The following is a 14,344-nucleotide window of genomic DNA, read 5'->3' on the forward strand; positions in this document are numbered from 1 at the left end:
AAGAAACTGAAAGCAGAAAGCCCTGGACAGGATGCAGGGTTTTTGGTTAATGTAGAGACACCCTATGCCAGCTGGAGGTACGTAGCTGCTGCCGCTCCTGGTGGTATGACTAACAGGAGCTGGAAAAGCTCAAATGAAGCACACAGTAAGGGTACTTGCTGGAGGAGTGGGAGGGGGGAGAAATGAAAATGGGGATGAAATGGGATGAAAATCAAACCAAATTAAAATAAATTGAAAGAGTAATTAAAGATCCTCCCCATTTTTAAAAAAGAGGAATAACATTGGCTTTGGGGAGTAATGATGAAGGGGAGGGTATTGTTTCCAGGAAAAGGAAAGGAGGACCAATGGAAAAGTAAGGCACTAAATACCAAAATTAAGTGAAATGAATTGTTTATTGGTAGTTCTGTGTTACAATGCCACCCAAAAAGAAAAGGCAAGTAGGGGCTGAATGGCATGTATTCCAGGAAGCAACGGAATACTTCTTTGTGGATCTTAAAGGCAAGCCTGTTTGCTGTTTGGCTCTAGTCCGGCCTCTTTTGGCTCTGGACACAGCCCTTCGGATGTGTGGCCCCCAACCGGTCACCAAATATCAAAAGGGACCCTTGCCCTGCAAAATGTTGTCCACCCCTGCTCTAGTTCATCGAATGCTGACCAGCCAGGATGAGCTAGGGTGGTCAGGTCCCCCTCAGACCACCTTCATGGCGGGCAGGCGACGAAAGCCGAGATTGTGGCACTTTATTTATTTATTTATTTATTATGTTTATATGCTACCCAACTGACAAATGCCCTTGGGATAGTTTACACTAATAAAAGCCCAAAACAACAATAGAAATGGATCTTGTGCCTCGAGCCAGGATGGGGTTGCCCATCTTCACAGTTATACAAAGACAGGGTGTTGAACCACGTTCCATTTTAGAGAAGCACTTGGGGGCCACATGCCAGTGGTGGGTGGGGCTGAATGCAAAGAGGGTGTGGCCAATGGCAAAAGGGGTGGAGCCAAATGCAAAAGATACCAGCGTATTTTAGCTTAAAGCTTACTACCAGTAACTGAGCCTCAAGAGAGGCATTTCAACCCTTTGGAATAGCGGGCAAACTGCACAAAAGCTGGGAAACCACCAAATGGTCAGTGGTCCAGGCCAGGGGATGGGGCCATCTGGGGAACCCTAGAGGGCCCGATTTGGCTCACAGGTGGGCTGGATTTGGCCCTGGGCCTGTTCTGCACCCCTTCATTAAGGGGTGCCCTGTACTTGTCCTAAGTTTATTCCTGTTGCATATCCTTGGTGCTATTCAAGAAAGTTGTGACCCTTTCGCCCAAAGATTTGCCTCACATCTTCATTCTGGTAGAGGGGAGGTAACTTTAGAGCCAAGCAAGATGGGAGCAGTGAAAGGAAGCCAGGCTACTTCCCAACTTATTCTGTTCCATGCAACCTTTCTGCCATTATTTCTGTAAAACATTTCCACTGTTTGGTGGGCATCTCATTAGGTTTTGTAAGATCCCAAAATTCATGGGAATATTGGAGGCAAACTGAGGTACCGCTATTTTTTTTTCCTACAGTCTAAGCTCAAGTTCCTGGTCCTTAACAGGCAAGACTAAAGGATGCAGGAGTCCTATAATATACCATGATTTGAGGCCCCACATATCTCTTCTGTGCCAGCACCTTCACACAGGGTGGCTCCTGAAATCTGCTGCTGTATAAATATCATGCATTCTGTTCTTCATTCTGGGAAGGCTACTGAAACTTTAGTCTTCCCTATATCTGGGAGCAGAGTCACTGCCCCTCCATGGAATTAGTAGCTACTAATGCCATCTTCTGGTCTCTGAAATGGAGGGACCAGGATTATGTATCCCCTGCTCGCTAGGGGGCTCCTAATTAGTTTTGCCATAGCATAGTTAGCATACCTGTTGACCTTACTGTTTAGAAGGGAAGATTTATATGAAATCTACATCTCAGCAAATTCAGCTGAAAAGATATGAGTAGGGATGGATGAGAATTTCATTTCAATTTGCTTTTGATAACAACTTAGCAAATTTTGCAAAGTTCTCTGTATTTGGGACAAAAGGGACTTGAGATTTTTTTTAAAGTAATCCAATGTGGGAGAAACGGAAACTGACAAATTCGTCTACCCAAGCCCAGGGCTTTGATGCTTTGCTCTTAAAAGTCTGGATATAAATTCCTGTGTATTCAACCATGCTAGTGCTTAATTAGGGTTGATACCTTTTTTCTGACAGGCTTCTCATCTTTAACAGTGATATGACAGGCAGGAGGTACAACATCACCCTCTCCAAGCTGGGAATAGCTGTACCTATTGAATTTGGCTGGTGCAGGTGGGTGAGAATTTAGTCCATTTTGATAAGAATTTACCAAAACTTGGAAAGTTCATATTTGGGAGAGAAAGGATTTGAGGTTTAAGTCATTCAAATGCAGGAGAAAGCAAAACTGATCGATTTGCCCATCCCTAGATTTGAGTCAGCAGTATGAAGTTAGATCTCCTATGGACATCGTGCTCTGAAATTGTAGCATTTTACTTTCTCACCTACATGACCAACATGCTTCAATTGTGTGAAATACCAGCACCAAAGGAACTCAGATATCTGCCATGGAGCAACTCCACAAAGAAACGGGGCCAGCAAAAAGGATTCCAGACAAATTGACTGGCTAAAAACAGAGTGAACTATCCGAAGTTCTTTAGATCCAAGTCAGTCTGAAAAACAGCTGACCTGTCTGGAAATAGTAGGATGCTGCGTGTCTCGTAAAGTCTTCCATGGAGGCAATGAAAATCAAAACAAAACCACAGACCTAACCACCCTGATGTGAGATTGCAGGGTGGGGGTGGGGGGTGGGAATAGCATGAGCCCTGCCCCCTTTGCTTTACAATTGCTTTCCTGCCACTATAAATGACTGTGGTGAGTGTCACTTCAAAGGGGAGCTGATGAAAGGCACTTGAGAGACCTGTGGGACTTTGGAGGGGGCGGGAACCTAGAATCCAATCCCACCCAGCAGTTTTGCATAAATAAATAAATCATTGTGGAGGGAGAGGGGGAGAGCAGGGGAGGTTGCTTTGGGAAGCAGTGCAGCCAGCTCATCTGAGACAGAGTGAGAGAGAGCGTGTATGTGTGTCATGTTACAGAGAAGTTAGGATCAGCCACAGTGCAACTCCCAATCAGTGGAGAATTACCTCTCTCTAATGGGGACCTTCATGTACAATCTGTTACCTACTCTGCTAAGGAACTGAAAGCCTAACAAACAAAGAGGGAGGGAGGAAAAACAGCAACATCAAACGAGGCTGAAGGACAACCCCCCCCCAAAAAAACCCCAACAACCCTGATCAGTTTGTTTTCCCCAAAAACTTTTCTGAAGTCTGTATTTCCCCCTTTGGGGGAAATCCCTTCCTTCCACCCTATTTTGTTCCATATATACATTTTTGTTTTGTTACCTGCCCTCCTTCCTTCCGTGGCATTTTGGGACCCCCTTGGACGGCGGTGCTGCTCTTTCCTGCATTCTGGATTGTGCTGCTGAGAGGAAGATCGGCGCTTTATTTATTCTGTATTTATTTATTTATTGCCTCTCGGGCCAGGGGAGGAATGGTGGTGGTAGAGGAGAAGGGCTGGAAGGGAGATGCTCATGAAGCCTTGGAGGGTGGCTGCCTCACCTCCCCCAGGACAGGGGATGGGGGAAGATGCTGCAAGGTACCGCTTCTGCTGGGCTCTGGGCTGCCTGGAGCGTCCTTACTTTCTTTGGTGCTGAGCCTCCTGCTGTACTTCAGGACATCAGACCTGCAATCCAGGGTTTCACATTTGGAGGCAGACAGATCCACTCCGCTCCCCGCCTGCCTCTCCGCAGACCAAATGGAGACAGCTATTTTGGGAAGAGTTGACCAACTGCTTGCTGAGGTCTGTGCTCTTTCATTTTCACATATACATATAAACCCTCTGTCTTCTTTTTCTTTCTCCTTCTTCTTCCAACAAAAATCAAAGTTTCCTGTGGAATTCTTTAAACAAATGATACACCCAATAGAGGATCTGTGGTTGCCAAATACAGTGAAATTCCCCTGATCCTTCCTTTCTCTCTGGGGTTTGGGATTTCACTTCTGTTTGACAGTATGCAAGTTCTCTGAGCTTTCCTTGGCAGCTTTAAATTAGATCAACATTTCTTTTCTTTTTTCTCCCCAGCAGAAGTAGATGGGTGGGTAGACTGACAAGTAGACTAGATGGATAAGTTACATTGAGCTTTTAAAAAAAAAATCTATTTGCCTATGCTTGTCTACAGGGAGGTGAGTTCAATGGGATTTTTACCCAAGTGAATGTGCATAGGAACACAGCTGTGATGGCCAGATCCTGTGCATCGTGTGTGTGTGTGTTCATGGTGTGTGTGTGTAATATGAAGAGAACGAAGCTCACGATGATGGCTAGCAAGAGGATTGCTGGTAGTCAAAAGAAAAAGCACTCTTGATAGAATGTCAGGTAAATAGGAATGCAGCTCACACAAAGGCAATACGGTGTCTTGATTCCTCATTGTTGCTGGATGTCTTTTAGAAGATGTCACTCTGCATTTCAACCCAGATTTCCTTTTTCACAGAAGTTATTTTTTTGCAGGGGGAAAGAAACATGATGGCAAAAAAAAAAAAACCCTTCCACAAACACAATGTACTGGCAAGGCACTGCTAAGAAGAAAAATTAGTGCTGCTGAGAAGCTCATAGAAGAGAATAACAATGAAATTAGAGAGGATCTGTTTACTGACTCTTTGGGGAGGGGGCACTGCAAAAATAAGTGCAGTTACCAGGAGTTGGCAGGACCACACACAGAGAGAAATAGGATCTTAAAGCTCAGAGATAGACTACTGCAGTCCAATTGCAGGAAAATTCCCACTACTCAATTCCTGTGTGCCCATCTCTGTCACCTGTCTCTCTTTCTGTCAGGTGTCACTGATGATTACATAGCATCATTTGAACCTCATAAATCACATGAACTTTTGAAGCTGCCTTATACTTAGTTGGACCATTGGTTTATTATCCAGCCTGGTATTCTCCATTCCAGCTAGCAGTGGTTTGCTGGAGTCACAGGCAGGAGGTCTTTCCAAGCCCAGCTGAGGTAATTTTCACCGGCGATGCCAGGGTTTGAATCTAGGACCATCTACCATGGCCCTCTGCTATTGAGCTACAGCTGCTCCCTCTGTTTCCAATATTTGCATCTCACAAACATTCCATGAGCATTGCTCCCATTTCATAGACAGTGCAGTGAGGCACATGATACTCGAAGCTTCATAGGGGCTAGGAATGGCAGGTAACTCTCCAGAACCGCAATTTAATGCCTTGGCCAGTCAATCACCCACGTCCATGTGTCTTAGTCCTGTTTCATGCAAACCCCAAATATTATCTTGATGTTTGCTTGTAGGATAAGAGCGAGCTAAATGAAGTTGTCCATACTTGTATACTTGGCAGTTGGCTCCACTGAGTTCAGATGGGGCTTGCTCCTGAGTAAGTGAGCACAGGGCTGCAGCATTAGTTTCATTGGCATTTGTGCTCAAAACTGACATTCTCTGGTCCCGTGGAAATATCCTCTGGGTATTCCATGTTATAGGGCTTCATCACACAGAGCTTTTATACTGTGATTGAGATTGCTCCTTCACCGATGTTTGTAGGCTCTTTACATGATGCTGTGACCCTCCTGCACTAAATGCCCTTTGTTCCGTTTTTAAATAGATTGCAGATAATGAGCTATCAAATTACCCCGTTATGTTCCGCTTCAGTTCCCTCCGTGAAAAGACTTAAAGCAGCAGCAAGAGGAATGAGATCAGTGAAAGATGATGGAAGACTCAGATATGGGGAGAAGGGTGGGGGGAAGAAAGCACATGTAAAGGGAGTCAGTGGTGATCCTGCATTTAAAACGGAAGCAGAAAGCCCTGTTTTAAATGCAGGATTTTAGGCTGGTGTAGAAATGCCCATAGTCCCTGGGGTCTGTTTCCCAAAGCTAACCAATTCCTAGTTTTACTCATTCACCTTGTAGGAAAGTAACAATTTGGAAAGGTCAGGCCTGCCATAAGTAGTTGATTTGTTTGCTGCAGCAAACAGGTAGTCTGATCAAATAACAGACTATAGCAATAGGAAGCCAGATGAGTGGTGGGATTTTCCTCCTTCTCTTAAAAATCAATATTTTAGTGAACAGGGAACACCGTGATCCAAAGAGCTGCTGCATCAGCACAAAATTGGCCAGGATACCAACAGTGACACAGACACAAGCCCAGGAAATGCAGCCATCACAGATAGGTCTGCTGGATCAAATGTTTAGCACCTATAAGTCCCAGCAAAAGCTGCATAGGTATGTTATCATTTCATTGTGGGTAGCCACTGAGAACCTTTTAGAACAGCCTTTCCCAATCAGGTGCCCTCCAGCAGTCATAGACTACAGATCCCAGCATCCCCAGACAGATATAGCTGGCTGGGGAGCTGGGAATTGTAGTCTAACACATCTGGAGGGCATCGGGTTGGGTAAAGCTGGTTTAGACTATTAAGAAATATCAGATGAAATGGAATGGTTACACTGTATATTATTGGATGCTCTCACTGATATATGGCAATTATGTGCAGATTTTAGTAAGAGGTTTATGATTTACAGCAAGTGCTGCTTCTGAGAAAGATAATCTTGCCACACATCTTTCTGGAACTCATCCTGCCTGCATTGCTTAAATCCTGGGGATAAACTTCCCGGAAGCAGATCATGGACCCTTTTGTTTAGAATCCAAATCTTGGCACCAAATAGGGTGGGCACACTGTGAAGGGCTGCTCTGTGCCAGACAAGTAAATCAGTTAATTCCCTGCCCTGCTGCAGTTTAGGAATATGAGAAGCTGATTGGTCTGTCTGTCTACACCAGAGGTGGCAACTTCCCAGGGTCTGGGGACCAACCCCCCCTTGAACCTCACCTTGCCCCTCCGTCCAAAAAAGTAAGTGGTCTGTGGCCAAATTTGGGCAGCACAGCAGTGCCCCCAAAGGGCCAATTTAGCTTTATAATGAGTCACTCATGATGCTCATGCTTTGTCTTAAAGCTAAACTGACACTTTTCGGTCACCACTGCACTGCTGAAATTCGATGGCAAACTGGTGACTTTTTAATTTTCCCATTCAGCAAATTTGGCAGCAGGGGGACTACACAAAAGGCCGGGGGGGTGCATGCAGCTCAGCATGCCCGTCTACATGCTGCCTGTCCATACTTCCTCAGGCAGCCTTCCCCAGCCTGGTGCCCTCCAGATATGGAGCTCGTTCAGACAGGGGCTTTTCCCAGCCATATCTGGAGATGTCAGGCATTGAACCTGGGACATTTTGAATGGGAAAGCACATGCTCTACCACTGAGCCACAACCTTTCCCCAAAATTGAGGTGAATCCACTAGTTCTACATAAGTTGCTGGAAGCAAATGAAACTTCCCAATGTAGAGATTTATAATTTAGAACAGAACAATATTTTTGAAGTTTAGTATGTTGGGGGGACCCTGAAAAGGGTTCCTGGAAGGAACTACCCCTGCAATAACAGGAGCAGATAGGGGACAGAATCAGACCAAGGTCCATCAACTGACCAGCATTCTGACTCCAACAGTTGTCAGTAAGATGCCTGGGTGCTCACAAACAGGGAATGAAGTTGAGAGCCTTCCAGTGTTGTTTGTCCTCCGCATCTGGTGTTGAGAAACATATCTGGAGATTCTTAGCTTGGCTAGGAATATGTGAAAAGGATGTCGGGATTGCAGCGGATCACAAGCTGAACATGAGTCAGCAGTGTGATGCAGCTGCAAAAAAGGTGAATGTGATATCAGGCTGCATTAATAGAACCATAGTTTTCAAATCACAAGAAGTAATACTTCTAATTTATTCTGCACTAGTCAGACTGCAGCTGGAGTATTGTGTCCCATTCTGGGGGGCATACTTTAAGAAGAATGTATATAAGTTGAAGCGGGTTCAAAGGAGAGCAACGAAGACGGTCAAGGGTGTGGAAAATAAGTCGTATGAGGAAGGGTTGACAGAAATTGGTATGTTTATCCTGGAGAAGAGAAGACTGAGGGCGGACATGATAGCACTCTTCAAATACCCAAAGAGTTGCCATGTAAAAGCTGGCAAAGACTTGTTCTTTGTTGCTCCAAAGGGGTTGACTAGATCTAATGGGATCAAGGTACAGGAGGCTGGATTTTGGCTGAACATCAGAAGAAAGTTCTTAATGATAAGAGCAGTTGACAATGGAGCCAATTCCCTAGGTGTGGGTAGGTGGGCTCTCCCTTGATGGGTGTCTTCAGGCAGAGGCTGGGCAGCCATCCTTTGGGGATGCCCTATCTCTCGATTTCCTGCATCGAGCAGGGTGTTTGGCCTACAAGGCACCTCCAGTTCTATGATTCTATGACTGCTTCTCTACATGGAGGCTCTATTTAGCTACCACAGTGTACCCAATGAGAGATCTATTCTCCACAAATTTGTCTAATTCTAAGGACGCAATCCTATGCACGTTTAGACAGAAAAAAGTCCTACAACTCCCAGCATGGCCCAGCCAGCATGGCTGGCTGGAGCATGCTGGGAGTTGTAGGACTTTTTTCTGTCTAAACATACATAGGATTGTGCCTTAATCCTTTTAAAAAGCCATCTAAGATACTGACAATTCTCACATTCTATACTAATGAATTCCATCAATGAATTACACATTGAGGAATGAATGACTCACCATTCCTGTCATGACTTTTGTTTCTCAGCGTGGGGCAGCTTGACCTCAGGGATAAGAAGGCATGAGATCTGTGCTGTGAAGGAAGGGGGCAATGGTCAGCCCCCTCTCTTTTCTTGGTACATTCAAAGGACGGCTCTGCCCTCAATAGCTGCATCTCAGCATTCACAAAACAATAAATGCAATGAAATATTGCCTCTCAACTAATTATTGTTATTTCCTGTTCTCTAAAAACAGCAATGTTCTTCCTTAATTAATTTCATGTCCTTAGAAAGAACAAACAGATGGCAGAGTTTTAAAGTATACAGAGGAGAGAAGCGGGAAGAAACACAGAGACAGGAGGCAGGACCCCTCAGTGGGTAGACTGACTGTGCTCCAGCATGTGGATATAGTTCACTGGGAAGAAGTGTCTGAGACCCGGCCTACATATGCTGAGGCAGAAGGAGCTGGATGGGTTCTGAGGAGATACAATGGACCCTACCATTTTAGACTGGGAGGGGGAATGCCATTTTTGAATGCCACATTGTTATTATTTCATTGTTGTTGCTGCTCTTTTTAATCCTCTGTGTAGATACAAAATTAGCATAACGAGTTGGATTAGAGCCATTCTGTGCTAGTTTTGTTGGGGTTTTTTACACCAGGGAACATTAAAAAGCTCCCCCCTCTCCCACATGCGCTCCAAACCCCCAGGCCTGTGCAGTGGGGAGATGTAGTGCTGTCCCCAGACTTCTGTGCCCCCTGGGCATTGGCAGCGAACCTGCACATTCTCGGAAGGTTTCCGCAGGGGAAGTCTCACGGTGGTCAGGTAAATCCCGTGAGGCATGGGAAGATTTGATGAGGCCTCATCACATGTGGCTTGGCCTGAGTTGGCCAGACTAGGGTCAGCATTGGCTGGTCTTCCATTTGCGGGTGGGGAAGGAACTTTTTCATGCTGTCCAGATTGGCCAAAGGATGGACATGTTTTTCACCTTCCCTGGGGGCATCGCCTTAGGGATATGTACATAAGATGATGCAGTTCATAATAACTGTCACAACTTGGCAGATGGAAAAGGGGAAGGGTGGCTTTAATGCCAAAGGAGAAGTTAGATATGCTAGAGTGGCCATGTCAACTCTTTTACAGAGGACTGTCCTCTAAAGGACTGCCAGAGGACTGTCCTTTATTTTGAAGGCGTCCTCCATTTGAAAGGCTGTCCAGTCCAAGATGGGTTTAAAAGGTAAAGGACCTTAAGAAGGGAGAGTAACAAGGGCCTTGAGATTGCCCATCAACAGCTCCTGGACAGCAGACTGAGAGCACGTAACCACACAGGTCACCTGGTCACCATCTTCCTCAGTATGGTGAGATGTACTGTATTTCTATTTAAATTTATACTGACAATGTCTAAATTTGCATCTCTACATATAAATTAGCATATACAAAGTTTATGTTGATTGATGCCCACTTTTGGGTGATGCATTTCCTCATTTTGGCAATTCAGAAGTAGCCACCCTACCTGCAATTGGAGCCACAGGGGTGGAGTGGGGACCACCTGGCAGGTTTTGGGCAAGTGTTGGATCTGGGAACCATGCTTAAGCCCAATATATGGTCAAGATTAGGGCTTTACCCTGGCAGAAGGCTCAGGAGCCCAATGCAGAATGGACAGCTAGGCAAACAAGGGTTATGGCAACTATGGAATTCTGACCCCTCCCCTGCTTCCAAACACACACATGTTTGCTGATGCAAATAAATAATGCCAATATGCCACGCAGCCTGACGTGGTACAAAACCATCCCAAGGTTCCACCACCTCATCTGGCATGTGTAGAACAAGAGGGATTGGTCAAAATAGTAGAATTTTTTATTTAAAACTATGGGGAATTTGCTTTTGTGATGGTTAACTGTTGATTCATATGATCATTTTGATCCAACCCTGACATGGTGAGGACACCACAAATCGATGGGGATGGGGGGGGGGGGTTACATGGTATAAAATTACCGGTCTTGTAATGTTCTCTTGTGTATTAAAATTACAGCTCACTTCTTTCTGGAAAACCTTTGCAATGTAAGTCGAGGCAGGAGGCAAGATGGTGCCACAATGTGAACACATCAGAGCATTCATAATACTAGATGGTCATTGTATTAAAAAAAGAAAAGAGCAACTCATGGTAGCTTTTCTGCACATGGTTATTGCATCACTCCATGCCAATGCATCTGGCTGGCCACTGTTGGAGACCAAATGCTTGACTAGATGTACCCGTGATCTCATCCAGAAAGTCAATTCTTGCATTTTTATGTAGATGGAGGGGCAAAACATTGGAGATGAATGAATGCAGAGGGTTCCCCAGACCACAACTTCTTCTGAAAAAGCCACATCCAGCATCCCTCCTGCAGCAGGGAGAGGGAGGATGTAAAGCAGGGGTGGGGGAAGTATGGATCTCCAGATCTTGTTGGACTGCAGCTACCATGAGCCAGCATAACCAGTGGTGAGAGATGATGGAATTGCAATCCAGCAACTTCTGGAGGGACACATGTTCCTTATCCCTGATGTAAAGTGCTGAAATCAGTTACACCTTTGTGATGGTAGTAGTAAAACCAGCCTCCAAGCACTCACACTGGGCAGCCCAGCCTCAGCTGACAGGGTTCTCTGCAACATATTTACCTCCTTCTGCTCTCACCCCTGCTCTCCATCCATCCTGTTGATGGGCATTTCATTTCTCTGATGAACACTGAATAACCACTGTTTGAGAAACCTGAATGACAAGTGAGCTGTATAAATGTTGTTGCTGATCGTGACTGTGGAGGCGGTCATGATGTGACATTCTAATTCGGAGATTGGGAAACCCTTTTTCTTCCGAGGGCTACATTCCCTCATGGGTGATCTGTTGGGGCCTGCATGTTGGCAGTGGGTGGGCCGGAAGCCAGTGGAGGTCTTTGGCATCGATCCAGAAGTACCCTTGGTCTTCTTAGTGAGAGACTTATGATAAGCTTCCAAGGAACACCAGGGTTCCTTGGCACTCAGTTTGAAAACCATTGTCCCAGATTAATGGAAACAGTCTATTAGATTGATTGAGATGCAATTGCAGCTGCTTCACTGGAGTTACCAGAGTAGGTGAGAGGAGAATGATACACAGCAACGGGCCCTTTCTATATTGTTCTCCATGAGTGCCAAAGGAAAAGTTGACAAGTAAACTGAAAGTATGAGGTATGGGGGAGAGGCTGAAGTATGATAAAGAGGGAAAGAAATACAGGCTAATCTGGTGAGAGACATGGAGAGGAATGGAGAAAGCAAGGATAGGAGACAATCGTCTAGGATGACAAGAGAGATGGATAACAGAATGGAACCAAGAAAGAGAGCTGTATAGAATGACTCGCCCCCCAAGCAGAATATTAAGCCTCTTCATTCTTCCAGGTTGTCAGTACTTCTACCACCACATTCTCATGAACAAGCTACAAGTGGTTCCTGATATTCTAACCCTAATGAGTTTTACAGCTGCAAGGTTCACATCATTTGACAACAACACAGAATAAAACACAATGTGGTTTTTAAGGGGGGAGAAAGGGAAGCAAATTGAAGCAGTTCAGCTTTTGCTGTTCGTTCTTTCTTTCTTTCTTTTCCTGGAAGCCCAGGGCATTGTAGAAATCTGAGGCAAAGCGAAGACACTTGAATGTCATTGACCTCAGTGGCAAAGTTAAGCATGTGTTTACAGTCTCCCACTGAAATCTAGGCGCTTGGTTTATCTTAAGGTAAGTCAGCCTTACCCACCCTGGAGCCCTCCAGATGTTTTGGACTATAACTCCCACCATCCCTGATCATTGGCTGTGCTGCCTGGGGCTGATGGGAGTTGTAGTCCAAAACATCTGGTGGGCCGCGAGTGAGGGAAGGCTGCGCTGAGTTGTGCCCCCACATTAATGAATGCAAAGGGCATTTTATCTTGTCCAGTCCACATGAAAGGATTCCTGTACCTCCTCTGGTATGTATGCGTCATGCGTACGTATATGGCAGGGTGCAGAACCTCAGGCTTGGGGGCAAAATCCAGACCTCTGGAGGTCCCAATTCAGCCCTCAAGGGCTCCCCATATGACCATGGCCCTTCCCTTTCCCCCAGTGACCCTCTTATTAGGTGGCTTCCCGGCTTTTGCACAGTATTTCCCCATTCTAAAAGGTTGATGCACCTCTCTTAAGGCTTCATTGCTGGTAGTGAGAGCTTTAAGCTACAGTATGCTGGGTTTGGGGGTAATTTTGGCCCTGTTCCTTTTGCCCTCAGCCTCACCCACCACTGCAATGTGGCCCCTGAGAGCTTTTCCAAAATGAAATTTGGCCCTCAGGCTGAATGGGGTCCCCCTGCCCCCCCGGTATATGGTTAGCATGTGTGAGTTTTAATATATCTGGCCCCACTGTCACTATGGCGGTTTCAGCAGCAGTATAAAATATTGTCATCGTGTTTTCCTACAGCTGTAAAAGTGGATGGAGATAATTTTGTTCTCCCTTTCCCTTAACTGTACGGGTGCTTCAAGATGAGCCTTTAATGGGGCCATTGCCCTACCTCATTCATGGAAGCTTATGGGGGGTCCAGACGTTGTTGTCTTCTACTTGTGACCCTTCTGTGTTTTCTTCCTACTTCTTCAATCTTTTCCCTTAATGCAGAAAATCTGTTGATGAGAGAAAGACAGAATAGCTGCTCAATGCCTTCTGATTGCTAGTGCTAGGAACCCTCTGTCTGGAAGCTCCCCAAGAACACTGAATTAAAGGTGAAAGATGGTCTGAAGCTGCCACATGATAGAAAGAAGTTCTTTCCATGTCTGAAGCTGAGCAGAGCTTGGCCTGGCCAGTGCCTGGATGAGAAGGACACTATCTTAGAGCCCTGTACATGCCACTATACCATCCTTCCCCAACATGGTGCCCTCTGGATGTTTTGGACTGCAACTTCCAGCATTCCTTACCATTGGCCCTGTTGGCTGGGGCTGATGGGAGTTGAAGTCCAAAGCATCTAGAAGGTATTGGGTTGAGAAAGGCTGCACTAGATTATTTGTAGAAAGTGTGGAACACATGAGAACAACAAATAATAGTACATTTTCCTTAAAATGTGACCACTGTCTGGCAGTTCCATGAGACTAGTTTCTATGTAGTGTGCTTTTAGACCATGTTGTAAATTAGATTTTAATATGCAAAGCTGCATATTAAATATAAATTTATATATAAAGATCACTGGAAGAAACATTAACAATCTCAGATATGCAGATGATACCACTTTGATGGCTGAAAGCGAGGAGGAGCTGAGGAACCTCATGATGAAGGTGAAAGAAGAAAGTGCAAAAGCTGGGTTGCAGTTAAACCTCAAAAAAACCAAGATTATGGCAACCAGCTTGATTGATAACTGGCAAATAGAGGGAGAAAACATGGAGGCAGTGACAGACTTTGTCTTTCTAGGTGCAAAGATTACTGCAGATGCTGATTGCAGCCAGGAAATCAGAAGACGTTTACTTCTTGGGAGGAGAGCAATGACAAATCTTGATAAAATAGCGAAGAGCAGAGACATCACACTGACAACAAAGGTCTGCATAGTGAAAGCAATGGTATTCCCTGTAGTAACCTATGGCTGCGAGAGCTGGACCATAAGGAAAGCTGAGCGAAGGAAAATAGATGCTTTTGAACTGTGGTGCTGGAGGAAAATTCTGAG

The 14,344-nt window shown here is 45.3% G+C and overlaps 1 protein-coding gene across 1 annotated transcript in view; it reads left to right on the forward strand.

Annotated features, from left to right (window-relative positions):
• Positions 1-3,047: 3,047 nt before the first annotated feature.
• COL13A1 (collagen type XIII alpha 1 chain) overlaps positions 3,048-14,344 on the forward strand; it is a 253,449-nt gene continuing 242,152 nt past the window's right edge. Inside the window, exon 1 of the mRNA XM_084845463.1 lies at positions 3,048-3,892. The gene's annotated coding sequence lies outside the window, so the exon portion shown is untranslated. The remainder of the gene's footprint in view (positions 3,893-14,344) is intronic.

This window comes from Heloderma suspectum, chromosome 3 (assembly GCF_057233095.1).
Source record: "Heloderma suspectum isolate Gila_16-S chromosome 3, 16-S_ref, whole genome shotgun sequence".
Taxonomy (NCBI): domain Eukaryota; kingdom Metazoa; phylum Chordata; class Lepidosauria; order Squamata; family Helodermatidae; genus Heloderma; species Heloderma suspectum.